Source organism: Bos taurus, chromosome 22 (assembly GCF_002263795.3).
Source record: "Bos taurus isolate L1 Dominette 01449 registration number 42190680 breed Hereford chromosome 22, ARS-UCD2.0, whole genome shotgun sequence".
NCBI lineage: Eukaryota > Metazoa > Chordata > Mammalia > Artiodactyla > Bovidae > Bos > Bos taurus.
Genome location: NC_037349.1, coordinates 23,012,842 through 23,030,575, shown reverse-complemented (window position 1 = coordinate 23,030,575; position 17,734 = coordinate 23,012,842). Strand labels below are relative to the sequence as shown.

Here is a 17,734-nt window from a genome sequence, read left to right as displayed (position 1 = left end):
AAGCTCTCGGAACCCCATCCTATGGTTTTTTAATGGAGGCTTTGCCGGGGTCCAGCCCCGGCTGATCCAGGGTATTCGAAGGGGGAGACGGCTTCAGCAACTATTTAAATATTCATCAAAGATATAAAGAGTAATAGAATGAGGATAGCTCAGTAGGAAAATTCAGTGGAGAAAAGAGGCTGAGTAGCTTGGTTTACGCGGGAGACCAATAAAACTTCAAGACAAGAAGCTTGCACCACTTACGTAGGCTGCAGGCGTCCTTCGGTTCTCCCGAAGGAGAGGAGACACTGAGGCCTCCCCAGTCAGATCTTAGAAGCCCAGGCATAATTAGTAAGCATGGTGGGTTCTGCGCTCCAGATGGAGACTCAGCCAGAGTGAAAGAGAGAGTGACATGGGGAGACCAGTATTTCGAGAAACTGATCCCAATTCTTTATTTTCCATGGTCTACTTTTATACACTGAGATGTTATGCAAAAGTCACGTGGGGTCAGCAGTCCTGACTTTTATCAAAGTCAGGTGCTTCATACAAATGTATACAGAGGTCTTAGGGGTGTTACATCATCTTCTGGCCAGGGGGCCTGCTGACAATTTATGACCCTCTCCTTGTGACAGCGGTCAGTCAACCAGGACACTTATTTCTCCAGGGGTGATTATTCTTAAAACAGACGCCACCCAAATAAAGTTACATTCCTATAGGGTGAGGGTGTAGTGGGTCTTAATTAAGGAAAGAATTTACTTAGCCTAAGGTCCAACGTGATTAATATCAAAGGTTAATACTTATTTCTTCTATATATTCATTAATGTGTGTAAGGGCAGGGGATGTGGAGTCTTAGCAACAAACATTGGCTCAACAAATGAAAAACCCTTCACCAGTACAATTTCTAATCAGCCCACTATACTTATACTAATGGTTTTCTAACTTTTCCAAGGAACCTGTTTTTAGAAGGTTTAAAGCATCTCGTGCCTCTCACGGTTGGAAGGCTGTGAGCAATCACATGTGGCCGGACACGCCTGTCAGGCAGGCTAGAGAACTTTCAGAGGAGTTTGTAGGTTGAAACACTCCTGTCACGCCCAGGAATTATTATTAACTGGAGCTCTAAGTTAACTCCTTCTCCGAAAGAGGTGGTGGGGGACAGCCTCCCGTAAAGTCAGAGGTGTAGGGGAGAGCACAAAGTAGTAAAGTAGACAGGCTCTGGTTATGGGGGTAGATGCTCGAGGATTTCCAGGGGGACTCCTGAGGCTCAATCCCACCTTTGCGTATATCGAGCCTCCTTCCTCATGACCTTTGCCATGGGCGGAGTGCCTCACACTGGCCCCCAAAAAGGCTTCTTATGTAATTCACTATTGGTGACTGATTGAATCACCAGTCCCTCTCCCCTGCCCAGGAGGAAGAGGTTGGGAGCGGGTGGGACTGAAAGCTTGAACCGTCTAATCACAAGGTTGGGTCCCCTGTGGACCAGCCCCCCGTCTCAGGTGCTTTTCCAAACTCAACTCATAATAGAGAAAGAGACGCGTCTATCACTCTCAAACTTCTGAAATTTGAAAGGTTTTAGGAACTGTGTGCCAGAAATGGAGATGAAAACCAAATATATATTTCTCATTATGAATCAGAATATCACGATGGCTCTACCAACATTTAAACTACAGAGACCATCCCACACGTGGGAGACTGTCACTGCCAAGTCCCCTGTGTGCCTGTCCCTTGGTCTTAGCTGCCAGGGCTCCTCCCTTGGGCCCCCCTTACACGCTCTACTTTGTGGTATAGCCTCGAGACCTAGAAGCAATGGGTTTTAAATACTCGTCATGGGGGGCAGGCCTGGACCCTCCCCCAGGGTTAAGGCTGGCATAGAATTTGATTTGCTGCTATCCTTGCCACAATGATTGTGAATTTAAAAAAAAACATATTACTCTTGGTCAACAGGATTATGCGTCAATGTATTATACATGTTGAAGGCTGAGGGTCTGTGTCTTCATTTTCTAAGTGGATGGGATCAGAGACTGTATTAGTCTGTTTGGGCTGTGATAATGAAAATGCCATGGATTGAGGGGTTTAAACAACATTCATTTCTCAAGGTTCTGGAGTCTGGGAACTCCAAAGTCATGGTGCTGGCAGATTTGGTTTTAGGTGAAGGCCCTATTCCTGATTCATCACTTTCTCATGTGTTCTCTCCTAGCAGAAGGGATGAGGGAGTACTTTATCAAAGTACTAACCTTTTTCAAGAGGCCCCACCCTCATGAGTTAAGCACTTCCCAAAGACCCCACCTAATAACAACATCACAATGGCATTAACATTTCAATCTGTGAATTTTGAGGAAGATACAAACATTCAGAATGCAGTACCATCCAAAGACCCCACCTCCTATGACCATCACACTGGGGGGTTAGGATTTCAACGTATGAATTTGGAGGGACACTTTCATTCTGTAACAGGCTTCCTGAAGCACTGACCTGAAATCAATGTTAAAAGCAATGAGTTGGTGACACTTCAATAACACCATTTTAAACACCATTCTCCAACAGAAGCAACTAAGGGCTCTTTGGTGAACTGACTGATTCTAGGGCACGGGCAGTGCAAACAGATGAGCCTGGAGCACTGTGGAGTGCAAGGTAGTAAGGGAGGACCCAAAGACAAAACAAGACCAGAGGATGTGGGCATATTACAAGGGCACACACTGACAGAGTTCTGAACAGCTAAAGGTGGAACAATGTGAGCACCAAATAAGTGACAGGTTATAACCCCAAGAAGAAAATAAACACCCAGGAGCTCACAAAAGCAAAAAAGTGAGGGAGCAAAAAAGTGAGGGAGAACCAATGACTCTTCTTTAAGAAGAATTTCAATTGATAAATGTAAACAGAGTGAAAGAGAAAATCATCTTAAGCATACCACAGTAAGAAGTGCCACTGGGATGACACACCGATGGATACTAACATGGATGGATGGAATTTTAAGTAGAGAGTATTTGGATAGTTTCAAAGGTTCTCCTTCAAATATTTAGAAATAACACACAGGGGAAAAAGTAACTTTATAGTCAAGAAATCTGGAAAACCATCTTAGGTAAGTGACCAAGTTAAGATCACCCCTGATACTTAGCAATGATCAGGTACCCCCTGATCTAACACCCAGAGAAAAGCGCATCACCTGCGTGGCATCCTTTTCTCTTGTGCATCCCCACTTAACAGCGAAGAAACATCAAACACACACAAAGGGAAGGGCTGTCTTTAAAACAAAGGCACAGCACTCTTCAAAAGTGACCAAGTCATGAAGACAAAGATAAAGAAGTTGTCATGGATAAGAGGAGACTAAGGAAATGTGACAATTAAATGCAATTTGGGATCCTAATTGGATCCTGGAACAGAAAAAAATAATCAACTGTAGAAAACTATTGAGATCTGAAAGAATTCCATAGTTTAGTTAATAGTAGTTAAGAAGGTTACTTTCTTAGATTTGATCGTTGTTTTACGATATGTAAGGGGTTAGCCCAAGGGGAAGCTGGGAATGTGGGAACTCTGCATGATTTCTGTTACTTTTTTCTAAGTCTAAAATTATTTCAAAATAAAAGTTCTAAAAAATGAACTTAGGAATCAAAGCCCAGTAGAGTTTTCTACATTATGGCATGCAAAGAAAACATTTTCCCCCTTTCATGAAACTTAATGGAATTGTGTATGGAATTTATCAAAATAAACACAAAAATTTAAAGAAAAATTAAACCACCAACATGTGTTAACTTAAAAACATTTATTCAACAAATCTTTATTGATCTCCCACTATGAGCTAGGTAATATGCTATCACAAATATATATTTTTTTCTTTTATAAGTATGACCATCACTTTAAAATCTCTCTGTGGTATGAAGTAGAATTTTTTAGACATAAGCCTATCTATTTTTTCTGGAGAAACTGTTTCTGGTCAACTTATGCCACCAAAAGATGCCCTAGGTGGCTGCTGGTGGTTCTATTTCCAAGTGTTATTCTGATGCCACTGGTTATGTGAGGGTTCAGGAAATTTTTGCTGTATTCTACTCTGGAACAATAAATTTTAGTGCCTGTATGTTCCCTCAGTAAATAAATGAGAACACGCTATCTCAACGCTCAGCTTGGGAAAGGTTAAGCTTAGCTGGCCTCTCACATCACAGGAGAAAAGAACCAGGAGCAGAATCTTGACAAGGTGCCATCAAAGTGTCCCTCCCACATCCCACCATGAATTAGGTCACTTCAATGTGATGTGACTTGATTTATGGATGCCAGACTATAGCTTCAATTATGTACATAAGATGGGCTGGGGAAATCAATCTAACCTGATAATTGTGCTCAGGGATAATATCCCAAACGCACGATTTGATGAGAGGATTACACAGCATCTTGCAGTGAGTAACAGGAACACAATTATGGGACCTTACAGTGGCTGCAGCTCACTCAGCTGACATGACATAGTTTCAACCTTTCTCTATCAAGTTTCTTTTCAGTGCTACAGCTCAAGTGTTTACTTGCCTTGAACTTTGGACTGCTGATTAGAAAAATTAAGGCCTGCTTGACAGATTTGGTAGCAGTGAGCTATGAAATAAAACAACCAAACAAAAACCCCAAGAGCCAAGAGAACAGGAAGAATGTAAGATCTTACAGGAATTGGAAATAACTGTGGATGCAACAATTATGATAATAATAAGGATTTCTTTTAAAGAGCAGCTACATCTGTGAATCTACTTCTAATTTTTTAAAATATTCACCAGTTAGTTAGAGGACAAACTAGTGGTTACCACTGTTGGGAGGAGGCAGAGTAGGGGTTGGGAACGGGAGGCAGAAACGATTGAATAATGACAGGCTCAGGGGTGTATGATACAACACAGCGAATACAGACAATATTTTGTAGTAACTGTATATGGAAAGTAACCCTTAAAATTGTATGCAACTACAAAATTAAAAAAATGACAACCTAAAAGGAAAAATGCAGCTAGAAGGTGTGTATATATATATGTGTGTATGTGTATATATACCCATACACACACACACACTGAAGGTGAATAGGTTATATAGGGGAGAAAAAGAACAGAAATAAAAGATATTCCTGAGGAATGAATATGGATAAGACAATAATGAGGAGTCTAAATACATTTGTGGGCCTCACATGGTCTGGTATCCAGGCAAAGGTGGACCCTAAGAAGCACAGTCGTGGCCCTGTGGGGTATTTAATGAAACCCCACTCCTTACTTGTGCCTCCTGAAAACAGTAGAGGAACCCCATGCACACTGATCAGCAGCACTTCTCCAAACCTCCTTCCTATATTATATCAAGTCACCAAACACTCTCAAGCCTAAGCTCAGGGGTTTTCTTCCTCTAGTCTTCTTCCTTTCCCCCAGTTCTTTATCATGTAGGTCCATTCTACTAGCCGTCCTCTTGCCTCTGATCTGCTTCTTGTGATTTTCATGTTTCCCTGTGAGAAGAGGAGCTCAGGGTCTTCACACTCTGCCATTTTGACCCTTCTGCTCGGCCCTCCCCTGATCTTCTTGCTTGTGATTCTGTCTCATAAAAGATCAGGAAACTGGAGTCATTAAGACTCTCTAAGTGGGTATAGATGATGACAGAGGAAGCTGCGTGTGTATGTTTGGGGAGGGGGCACAGGGAACAATCCCATGTTCCTAAAACACCACAGAGAAGCTTGTGGCTTGTTCCAGAATCAACCTGGAAGTGAAAGAATCCCTTTTTTCCATGAAGAGGTTTCTCCTTTCTCACCACACAGCAGCTTCATTGCCATGCCCTCCATTACAGAAAGAGGTTTCTCAGACTTAAAACTTGAGAAATGCAAGCAAGGAGCCAATTTGTAATTGTTACCCACGGGTAATTCAGACACAGGGGGCCCGTAGGTAACAGCATTCTAGTTCTTGCTAAGCAGATGCTTCTGCATCCAGCCCTCTTCCCCTCGAAAGTTTCATAAAAGCTTTTTATTACATAATTATACTTCTGTGTTCTGTAGTTTTGTGAGGTAACTTGCAATTAGCATACTTAATTAGGAAATTAGGTGTTATAATCACAATATGGAAGGAAAATTCGTCATGAAGTTTTAACTCATAAACAAATGGATTTTTTTCTTTAAGGAGAAAAAAGCCCACAAAAATCAATGTTAACTTTCTGTTTTGGCAGATAGTGAGATTTAATTTATGTGCAGCTAAAAGGGAGCAGTCCATCTGTTTTCCAGATGGATCCCGCCTTCCCCTGTAGTTGCGGATGAGTCACTCTGGTGTGTAACTGTCCCTTCAGTCGCTACTTGGGCTCTGCTTGGTGTTCTCTCTAGGGTAGACCTTAGGCTGATTTTCTGTGAGACATGCGTTATAGAGGGTTGGTGCTCAACTGATCCAGTTCATTCTATTCAAGATATGCTTGGTGTGCCCTACTGTGTGTTAGGGCCCTAAGGTGATAAAGATGGAGTTAATCAACTTTGATGGGAGACCAACCTCAAAATACATTGGGCACTGATACAGGGATATAGGAAATTAATGGGAACACTGAAGAGAGAGTGCCTAATCATGAGAGCAAGACAGCCACCTTATATGGCATTTCCCGGGAATAAAAACCTATGTTTGAGCCAGATACAAATAACCTGTTCAAATATACTATGTATCCCACACCATAGTTCTTCACATGGAGTCCAGGAACCCCCTACAGATTTCATGAGTGGGCTTCATTTTCGACTGGGCCTGCCTTCATTCTATCTGAGAACAGGTGACGAGTTTACCTATCTTGTGACATGGAAGATACGAAATTATAGGTAAAATGTCATGAATCTGCATTTTTTTTTCCCCTAAAAAAAATGTGCATGACTAATTTTTCTTTTGAACTTTTTAAATTCTGTATTGGGGTATAGCTGTTTAACAATGTTTTGATAGTTTCAGGTGAACATGTACATGACTATGTGATATATAAACAATGGTGTCTGCGACCCACAAAATAATAATATTTATCTATATTATATATACATGACATTAATTTCACAAATATTGCCTAGGTGACAGTGAAGGGACACAGCTCCTACTTTCAAGCTATCAAGGAAGACAAAAAAACAAAGAATGACATCGATGGTCAGTTAACCAAAGACACATGCTCCTTTTCCATAGAGCAGCACTGCTGCTAGGGAGCAGCTGTCCTGGCAGCGATGTTTCACAACCCCTCTTGCTTTCAAGTGCAGCCTCATGATGAGTTTTTGCCAATAAAATGTAAATGATGTGATGTGTATCATTTTTAAGCTAAGTCATGAAGTAGGTCCAAAAAAAAAAAAATAGGTCTTTTTTTTCTCTTTGGCAATAACTATGGAAGATGGCAAAGCTACAAGACAGAAGGAGCCTGGGTTCCTGAATCCCCAGGAAAGGCTGCTTTGTTGAAACCTGCACTGTTAAGATTCAACAGAATGTGGTTTCAGTAAAAAATAATATATCCTAGTGGCCATTGACATTTTTGTGTTTGTATATCACAGAAGGTAAGACTGACTTGTGATACAAAAGCTAAGGTCAACAGAGAAGTGTTAAATGGAATGAGATACTAGAAGAGGGATAAGGAAGATTCAGGAAGCATCTCAATTAGGACAAAGCATCCAGCAACACCTCGGTGATGAGTGGATACCAAGGTGAAGGGCCCATGGAAGGTGAAAGGGGCTGGCAGAAAGTGGGTGATGGAAGGTAAGCATTTCAAGCAGAGGGGGAAAAAAAAATGTGCAAAGCCCTGGAGGACAGAGTGAGGAGGGACTGACTGACAGTGGCCAGCAGTGACTGGAGTAGAGAATGAAATAAGAGGAAACTGCAAGGTCTAGATCCTGAAGGAGTTTAAACTTGATTCAAAGGGCAAGATCATGGTAATAATCTGATTTGGATTTTTCAAAGATAATCCTGGTTGTTGTGTGAAGGATGAAGGGAGCAAGATGAAAACAGGGTGGTTAATGGATAAGCAATATTCTAATGCTGATATGCAGGGACAGTCGTCCAAACTGATAAACAGGCAATCGGAAGACAGGGAAGTGACAGGGTATGGTGACTAGATAGGAAGAAGAATACACAGAGTGAGAGTCAGAGATCAATGTTGATATGATAGTGGAAGGAGCAGAGGACTCTGAACACATGATAATGTTGCCAGCCCTGGTTTTGCCGTTAGGTTGGTGTGTGGTTTTTATCTATGCAGGTTTAGTTTTACCTGTGAACTGGATGGTAAAACTCAGATTGACATATATACACTACCATGTGTAAAATAGGCGGCTACTGGAACCTGCTGTAAACACAGGGAGCTCAGCTCTACGCTCTGTGATGACCGAGAGGGGCGGGTGGGAGACAGGGAGGTCCAAGAGGGAGGGGATGTATGTGTATGCATACCTGATTTACTTCATTGTACAGCACAGACTATCACAACATTGCAAAGCAATTATACTCTAAAAATGTTTAACAATGAAATAAAATCTGTTATCTATACAACAAAATAATGAGACCCTGCCTATGGAAGTGTTTTGTAACTCTGCAGAGCTTTATGAAGGAAAGGCGTTCACCTAGAGATAGAATCTACATAACCACAGTCCAATTTTCTTTGCCTCAGCAATCTAATGATTGGAGTACTGTTAGGACCATTTACAGATGGAATTTCAGAGGGTCCACATGGAGAAGGATCACTTTCTACTCTGGTGGATCAACCTCACAAAGAATGCGCAGTGGTGCCTCCCCCTGTGAGCCCACCATTTCCCTCAAGGTTAGTTATAAATGTTTCAGGTTGCCTCATCTTTCCTTCACTAAGTGGCATTTGGAAACATTGCATGCCTTGATGTCTTTGAAGTTATCCTGTCTTCCAGCACAGCCCCTGGCTCCATGCATCTGTAGCTTCCTTGAACTACTCTTCTATCTCAGTCTTCTGGTTACTAATAGCAATAAGATGGTCTCCATGATGGAGATCCATGGAGATCAGTGTTCTGAAGTCTCATTATTTCCACCAAAGGCACCGAGGCCTCTACAGAGTTAGACAATAAAGAATGGCCTTTCCTTCCCTGAATTAATTTCTACAAGACCTCTTTGTGAGCACAGGGTGGAAACACACTTGGAACATAATAAACATTTGCTCTATGGCTCCGACTATCATATAACATGTGAATAATGCAGTTCTTTTCCTTTATTCCTGATACCAGCTGGGCTCACTGTACTATATTTGACAACTAATGATCAAGACATTGAGTTCATTAAAAACAAGCGAAAACAGAACCACCTCTACATTTAACTACTACAGCGTAGATATTTAAGTCTGACTTGCAGAAATACTTGCCATTTTCCTACACATCTGGATCTTGCAAATAATTTAAAAAAAAAAAAAAAAAACACAACTCTCTTCAACCAGATTGACAAAGAATTTTTGGGACCAAAAGAAACCCAATTCAAGCAATTATTCTTACATGTACTTTCTAAGCCATGGCCAATCTTGGTGGGTGGCAAGTCATCATTTATAGTACAATGAATCTTTGATTGAAGTACCTTTAGGTCAAAGATAAAAAGGAGAAGTTCATACAACACAGCAGCTGGTATGACAAACTCTTTGCATTAAACAACAATTTGCAGCAAGTATAGATGTATCATCAGTGCTTTTGGAACCATAAACCTCTCATCTGATTGCGCCATTTAAAATGTTTGATAGAGTGTATTGTGATACCTAATTTAGTTGTACTCAGGCGGCAGCAAGATGATGCACCTCATTTGTGCTTGCAGTTCATCAAATGTCTGCCATTCCCCTGTGATGAGAGAGGATTTCCAAAGGGAAAGGGAGGATACAGAGTGGAATACAGTGGAGACGGGAGCTGCCACCTTGAATGTGCCAGCCGGGGCAGGTAGACGATCCTGCAGGCCAGGCTGGGCAGCCCTCTCAGATGGTGTTCCTGCCTCACTGCGCTCCACAACTTAGCACTAAAGCCTCCTATGTGATGGGCACTGCAGTGGTGGTGGCTTCTATCTGCTCAGCATGTATTCCCATCTCCCTTCTGGTAACAGAACCCCCTTTTCCTTTGAGAAACTCCTCCATCACCACAGGTGGTCATTTTGAGACTGTCAAGCATCATGGCCTACTCCTCAACACTGTGGACCGGACTGGGCACAAAGACCAAGCTGGGCCAAGCAGTACACTTCCCCTCTGGAAATGGTGACGGGCTCAGGAACAGGCCTGTGATCAAAGTCAGATCGTTAGAGTTCATGTTCAAACTTGATCAAATTAGTCAGACAGACAGCATGCTCTCAGTTTTAGCTCATAAGTTGTGAACACATAGGCTAGGGCTCTCAGAGAGACACAACACGGACAGTGTCAGCGAACACTCATACTCCACGTTCCTGAGGCCAGGAGCTAAACGCACACTTGGGACTCCCAGGGTGCACATGCTAATTTATTTCATTCCCTCCACTCCTTCAGGCAGCTGGTTTGGGTTGGGTTTCTGTTGCATTACAGAGGTCTAATACTGGCGACCTGCGATTCATGGGGTCGCATAGAGTCGGACACGACTGAGTGACTGAACTGACTGAATACAGTTAAACAAATGCAATTTCAATGAAGGGGTCAATTAAACATCTCCACTGTACTCTGACCCATACCTAAGCATGACTCATGCTAGATTTCTGATTCCAGAGTATATAAAATGATTACTCCTAGCACATTTCCTTTTTTTTTTTTTTTTTGCAAGAGAGATAAAAATTACATTAGGGTGAAGTTAGCCAAGAGGCCATTTTTTCCCCCATGTGTGGAAGAAGATTGTTTTTCAGTGTTAGAGCTAGGATGTCACCATCTATCACTGCCATAACAGACTCTGTATACAGCAATTTCCTCTTGGACAAAGGCAGAAAGAGGTTTCTTTAAAGGTGATGAGATGTCATGGGGAAAAATAATCCTCTTCTACATTTGTATCCCGCCCTCCATTTAAAGTCTCCGTTTCCTGTCACTTTTTTTTTTTTTAAGTAATGACTTTATTAAGATATGTATTCATATACTGTGTAATTCACACAGTTTAAGTGTATAATCCAGTGGTTTTTAGCATATTTACAGAGTTGTGCAACCTTCACTACAATCAATTTTAGATGCTGGGAGGGATTGGGGGCAGGAGGAAAAGGGGACGACAGAGGATGAGATGGCTGGATGGCATCACCGACTCGATGGACGTGAGTTTGAGTGAACTCCAGGAGTTGGTGATGGACAGGGAGGCCTGGCATGCTGCAATTTATGGGGTCGCAAAGAGTCGGACACAACTGAGTGACTGAACTGAATTGATCTGAACTGAATCACTCCCAAAAGACCCGTTAGCAGGTATCTTCCAGTTCTCCCCTCTCCTCAGCCCTAGGCTCCCACTCATTTGCTTCCTGTCTATATAGATTTGCCTATTCTGAAATTTCATTTAAATGGAACCTACATTACATGATCTTTCGTGACGGACTTCTTTCACTTAGCATCATGTTTTCAAGGTTCATCCACTCAGGTATTCATTCCTTTCTATGGTAGAATAATAGTCTATTGTATAGATACACCATGTTCATTTATTTATTCATTTGCTGATGGGCATCTGGGTTGTTTCCACCTTGGCGCTACTATGAACAAGCTGCTACAAACATTCATGTATAGTGTTTGTGTGGACATATGTTCTCGTTTGTCTAAGGTATGTTCCAAGGAATAGAAATGCTGGATCATATAGTAATTCTATTTTTAATTTTTTGAGGAGCTGTTGTACTATTTCCAAAGTGGCTGCACCATTCTGCATTCCCATCAGCAGGGTGTGAAGCTTCCAATTTCCCCATATCCCTGCCAATATTTATGTCTCTTTTTGATTATTGCCATCCTAGAGGATGTGAAGTGGTATCTCCTTGTGATGTTGATTTGCATTTCCCTGATGGCTAATTAAGTTGAGTACCCTTTCATGTGTTTGGTGACCATATTTTTCTCTTCTTTGGAGAAATGTCTATTCATATCATTAGCCCATTTTTAAACTGAGTGGTATCACTTCAATAGCAGTGCCAAGAGCCCTTTGGTGAACAGAATGTGGCCTCCCGTTTTGGAGCGACTACCTACTGCCAGGAAACGCACTCTGCATGATAAACGGTAACAGGAAGATAAATGGAAAGGGAGAGGGCGAGGAGAAGTCAAGCATTTCATCCTCATCCTGGAGCAGGGGGTGAGCTGGATGGAGAGGGCAGGATTAAGTCTGCATACCACCTCCTTGGAGATGTCTTCCTTGATAGCTTTTATAGAGAGATCTTGTGAACTGTGTTTCATATTAGACCTCTTTTTGTTTTTTTTCATAACACTCTTAGGGCATAATTATTTCACTGCTCTGCTTTTACTTATTTACTTATTTATTTACAACTGCTTCTCAGCTCTTTGAGGGCAAAGTTCACATCTGTCTTATCAGCTGTATTCTTAGCACCTACTTTGTTGCCTGGCATAGTGCTTTTGCTCAAATATGTCAAAAGGACATATTTCCTTTTTTTGCTCAAAAAGGAAAACAGCTATATTAAAAGATAAAGTAGTTAGATTAGTTTACCTTCCTCAAACATTGGGGAAAACTTCACAAAAGAGTCTTTACTAAATGACTTTCAGATAAGCTCACTCCTCTCTCTCTACTGTTACACTTAGAAGAATCAACATGCATAGAGTGTTCCCAATGTTCAACTCGGAAATTGTGAAGAATACTACACAGTCTGCTCATGTTCTCCACCCAGAGAAAAGTTCAAGTGAAGACAGGCTTCTCCTGCCCATGGCCCATGATTTATGGACCAAACAGATTTTATTGATAAGGCCATGTTATCTATGTTATAATCCTACCATACTGAGCCCACCAGTGATGGAATTTAGACACCCAAAGCCTCCACCCATTGCTTTGATTCCATATTAAGCAAAAATTGCTTTTGGAATGAGACTAACACATCTCATCTTACAAAGGCACAAGTTCTGAATTTCACTTTGCCACTGAAGCATCATTTTCAAGTCATTTCTTATATTAGTCATGTTTGTGTAGAATAAATGTTTGAAAAATAGCCAGAAAAAGGACATGACATTCCACATTGCATTATGAGGAATTTTCACAATTATGAGTGATTTTTAGTGCCTGTTCATCTATTTACCATGTTGCAGAACTCCAGAAAAATGGAAGGGCCTTTCTCTCCCTTCTCTACAACTCTCCATCCTGAGCATTCAAATCAAGTTCCCTGCTGGTGGCTGATGGGATACTGAGGAAGAGGGCGTATCTAGGTTCATTTTCAGGTGGCCAGATGGGCACCACTGCTATCTTCAGAGACAGGGAGAAGAAGTATGCAAGGTGGCACTGAGAGCCAGTCTTTCTGGGTTTGAATTCTGACACTGACACCACTCGCTATATATTTTTGGGCAAGTTACTCCCCATGTCTTTGCCTCCATTTCTTTATTTGTAAAATGAGGACAGTGAGAGCACATTCCTCATAGAAACAATGTAAGGACTAAATGACTTAACATACGCATAGCACTCAGAACTGCACTGGAAGAGAACGTTTATAATTACTTGCTTTCTTCTTCTTTCCAACTTCTCCTTCATCTTTGTTAATAACCCCATCGCCATATTGAGAATGTAGCAAGAATTCAGGGCACGTTAAGTCAACTGGAGACAAGTTCCACTTGGGCTATCTCCTCTGGGGCACCTGCGGGTCATCTAGTTAGGCATAAACGGAGAAACTGGCTAGGAGCTGCCGATGTTGTTCTGGGACCATGTGTATGCAGGTGACAGATGAACGCACAGCACTGGAGAAGAGTACACAGGTAGAGCAGGTGGAGGGAGAAGAGAAAGAGAACGATAGGCAGTGTCTTAAAAGGGAATACAAAAAAAGAGGAACCCAGCAAGCACATGCTAGGTGGTCATAAATCAGGAAGACACTAAAGATAGTGCCGTGCTGCAAATGAATGGAGAAGGAAAAGGTTTAGTAAAGGGAGCGGCCCAGAATACTAAGTGACCTGCTGCTACTGCTGCTAAGTCACTTCAGTCGTGTCCGATTCTGTGCGACCCCTGAGATGGCAGCCAACCAGGCTCCCCCGTCCCTGGGATTCTCCAGGCAAGAACACTGGAGTGGGTTGCCATTTCCTTCTCCAATGCATGAAAGTGGAAAGTGAAAGTGAAGTCGCTCAGTCGTGTCCGACTCTGAGCGACCCCACAGACTGCAGCCTACCAGGCTCCTCTGCCCATGGGATTTTCCAGGCAAGAGTACTGGAGTGGGGTGCCATTGCCTTCTCTGACTAAGTGACCTAGAAAGTTCAAATAATATAAGCAATTAAGGAGTCTATTGATTGAGTAATCAGGAGGTCACCAGTAACATTTACTAGAACACAGAACAAAGAAATGGCTGAATTAAAGTTGGAGGCCATGACTTGGTACATAAATTATATAATATCCTCTGATTAAAAAAAAAAAAAAGAAAGTAAACAGTTGATGCTAAGAACTTGGGGAACTGAGTCCTGCCTTGGCACCTCTTTTCCACCAGGGTTGTTCAGGCAAGAAGTTTACATCCAAGGAAGACTAATTCACAGAATGGGGAATGAAGTATAACTTTAGTAGTCACTTGGCAAATACAGAATCCCAAGGGGTGGCCTCTTTGATAAACACAAACTGGAGCATGCATCTGAACATCTGGCCTGGTCCTTGGACTTAAGCTTCTCATCTCTATTGTACAGAAGCAGACATTTAACCATCACAATACTGTAAACTAATGAGTGAGTGAAGTTGCTCAGTCGTGTCCGACTCTTTGCAACCCCATAGACTGTAGCCTACCAGGCTCCTCCATCATGGGATTTTCCAGGCAAGAGTACTGGAGTGGGCTGCCATTTCCTTCTCCAGAGGATCTTCCCAACCCAGGGATCGAACCCAGGTCTCCCGCATTGTAGGCAGATGCTTTACCGTCTGAGCCACCGGGGAAGCCCTACAGAAACTAAAAGTAACAGAAATTCTAAATAAAGCTGAGGTGAGTGGAGGAGGAACAGAACATCTTGAAATAAGATGTATCCAGTCAGGCTTCTTTACTAAAAGTAGTTACTGTGTTTTAGAAAACATGATTTGCCCTGCAGTATGTTTAAATCTTGTTATAACAACAAAACATTTTGTATGACATGCAGATAGGGATATTAGAAAGCCATGGCTCGTTAACACCACCTTAATATTACTCTCGGTAAAATAACCACACATCCTGGTTTTGCTTTTGGCACATTTCTGAAAATACGGAATAAAACTCTTAAGGAGGGCTTCTAATGTAAATCTGTGCTGCATGGTACCCCACTATACTTCAGGTCGATGTGGAACCCTCCAGGGACCTCAAATCCCAGCACCTGGTCCTCCACCTCAAGTAAATCAGACAATGCCATTACTGCTATGATTTATTCCAGGCCTGAGTGCCTTATTCTCCTCTTCTTATATAGTGGAAAGTTTCTTGGCTGGCGAGACCTGTTTCCTCACCAGGAATTGAACCTAGGCCATGACAGTGAGAGCCCAGAATCCTAACCATTCACTAGGCCACCAGGGAACTCCCGGGCAAGCCTGATCTGAAGGGAAGTGTTACCTCACTTGTTGGTCTCTGTGAGGGAGTTTGCCATGCTGAATCCCTCTTGTGACTGTGGGCAGCAGGGGACTGTCTATTCCACATGGTGAGGTCATCCATGTACGTGTGGTTGTGGCACAGGAAGGGGTATGCTGATTCTAAGCAATAAACAACATCTTTCACTTTCAAGATAAATTTCCAAAGACTCACATGGCCTACGGAAAAGGAAAGAACTGGAGTCTGGAATGGCTTTTTCTCAGGAACGGTTGACCTTTGAGGACATGGCCATTGAATTCCCTCAGGAGTAGGAATGCCTGGACTCTGCTTAGAGGGCCTTATACAGGGGTGTGATGGCAGAGACCTGCAGGAACCTGATCTCTGTGGAGATCTTCTGATGGTTCTCATGAGGACGACCCCGCTATATTCATGGAGCTACAGGAAATCACAGACAAGTAGTCAAAAGGGAAGAGCCAGATGAGGGAGAGCCTGGCAGCTCTCAACTCACGTGACAAAGCTAATAATCCTCCAATTAAAATAAATAAAGTAATTAAAAAAAAACAAAAGAAATAGGAAAAAAAAAAAAAAGGTGATGGGCAGAATGTCCTCACACAACTGGGACAGGAATTCCGGAGGAAAGTGGAGAGTGGCTGCATTTCTGGCAAGGCACAGATATCTGCTGCCGTGGACTGAATTTGTTCTCTGAAATTCATCTGTTGAAGCCCTAACTCCTTAGTGTGGTAGTTTTTGGAAATGGGCCTATTGGAAATAATTTTGGATAGATGAGGGTGGGTCCCATACCCTTATAAGAAAAGAGTAGACAGAATGTTTTATGTCAGATGTATTCAATAAAAAAAGAGTGGTTTCTTATTCACATGGAAAAAAAAAGAAAAGAGTAGAGAGCTTACTCTCTCTTTTGCACTCTGTCATGTGAGGGCACAGCAAGACAGATGGCTCCCAGCCGGAAGAGAGCTCTTACCGGGAGCTGTATCAGCCAGCACCTTGATCTTGGACCTCCCAGCCTCCAGAACTGGGGGAACATCAATCAATGCCTGCTGTTCAGTTCAGTCGCTCAGTTGTGTCCAATTCTTTGCGACCCCATGAACCGCAGCATGCCAGGCCTCCCTGTCCATCACCAACTCCCAGAGTTCACCCAAACCCATGTCCATTGTGTCAGTGATGCCATCCAGCCATCTCATCCTCTGTTGTCCCCTTCTCCTCCGGCCCTCAATCTTTCCCAGCATCAGGGTCTTTTCCAATGAGTCAGCTCTCCGCATCAGGTGGTCAAAGTATTGGAGTTTCAGCTTCAACATCAGTCCCTCCAATGAACACCCAGGCCTGATCTCCTTTAGGATGGACTGGTTGGATCTCCTTGTAGTCCAACGGACTCTCAAGAATCTTCTCCAATGCCACAAGCCTATGGCATTTTGTTACAGCAACCCAAGCAGGCTAAGACAGCTGCTACTAATAAAAAATGGCTGCATGAACACCCCACATAAATGTTCCTCCCTTGCTGGCTTCCTCCTCTTAGCACTGCCTCATGATTTTGCCCTGTGGATAACCTGGAAATGTAAGATGAGGGGCCCAGCTGTAGTGCTCCCTCTTCCGGCTATTTCACTGAGCTGAGATTCGGATTACCAGGCCATATATGTCCAAGGATGTGATTTCCATATCTGGCATATGACCTACAAAAATAATACTTTCTTGATCTTTTAAAAAGCGCTCATAATGACTGAACACTTGGAGCTTATTATGTTCTTCATAGAAAACCATGAAATATTGATACATTTAATTCCAGGAACAACTTCACATGGAAAATATGACTGTATTGTATGTTACAATATAAAATCATAACCATAAACACACATCCATAAAAAACATGCTGTTGAATTAAGAGTGATTGGCTGTTTGCATTAATGTTTGCTTTCTACTTATTCATTTGATTTGATACCAGCTAGAACTCACCAGCAGATGAGCAGTAGCAGGTGCAGAAAAGATGAAAAAATTTACCAAAGAAAAGCTTAAAATTGAGAAAATTTTATCCAGTAAGTTATATTTTCTGAAAATTGCAAAAACCCAGCAATTATTCTAATTTAGTGATGGAACATATCCGTTTTGCAGAGACTGAAAATTCCCAAGTGTGAAAGTGAAAGTTGCTCAGTCGTGTCCAACTCTTTGTGACCGCATGGACTGCAGACTGCCAGGCT

The 17,734-nt window shown here is 42.3% G+C and overlaps 2 long non-coding RNA genes across 3 annotated transcripts in view; one reads left to right on the top strand and one right to left on the bottom strand.

Annotated features, from left to right (window-relative positions):
* The window catches only part of LOC112443450 (uncharacterized), a 308,329-nt gene that overhangs the window by 16,315 nt on the left and 274,280 nt on the right, over nt 1–17,734 (bottom strand). The window lies entirely within an intron of this gene.
* LOC112443448 (uncharacterized) overlaps nt 1–17,734 on the top strand; it is a 93,134-nt gene that overhangs the window by 53,615 nt on the left and 21,785 nt on the right. Inside the window, exon 6 of one of the 2 annotated variants that reach the window (XR_009492357.1) lies at nt 6,998–7,234. The exons of the other annotated variant lie outside the window; for it this stretch is intronic. This is a non-coding gene — a long non-coding RNA (uncharacterized lncRNA). Of the gene's footprint in view, nt 1–6,997; nt 7,235–17,734 lie in introns of those variants that run through there. 2 annotated transcript variants of the gene reach the window in all.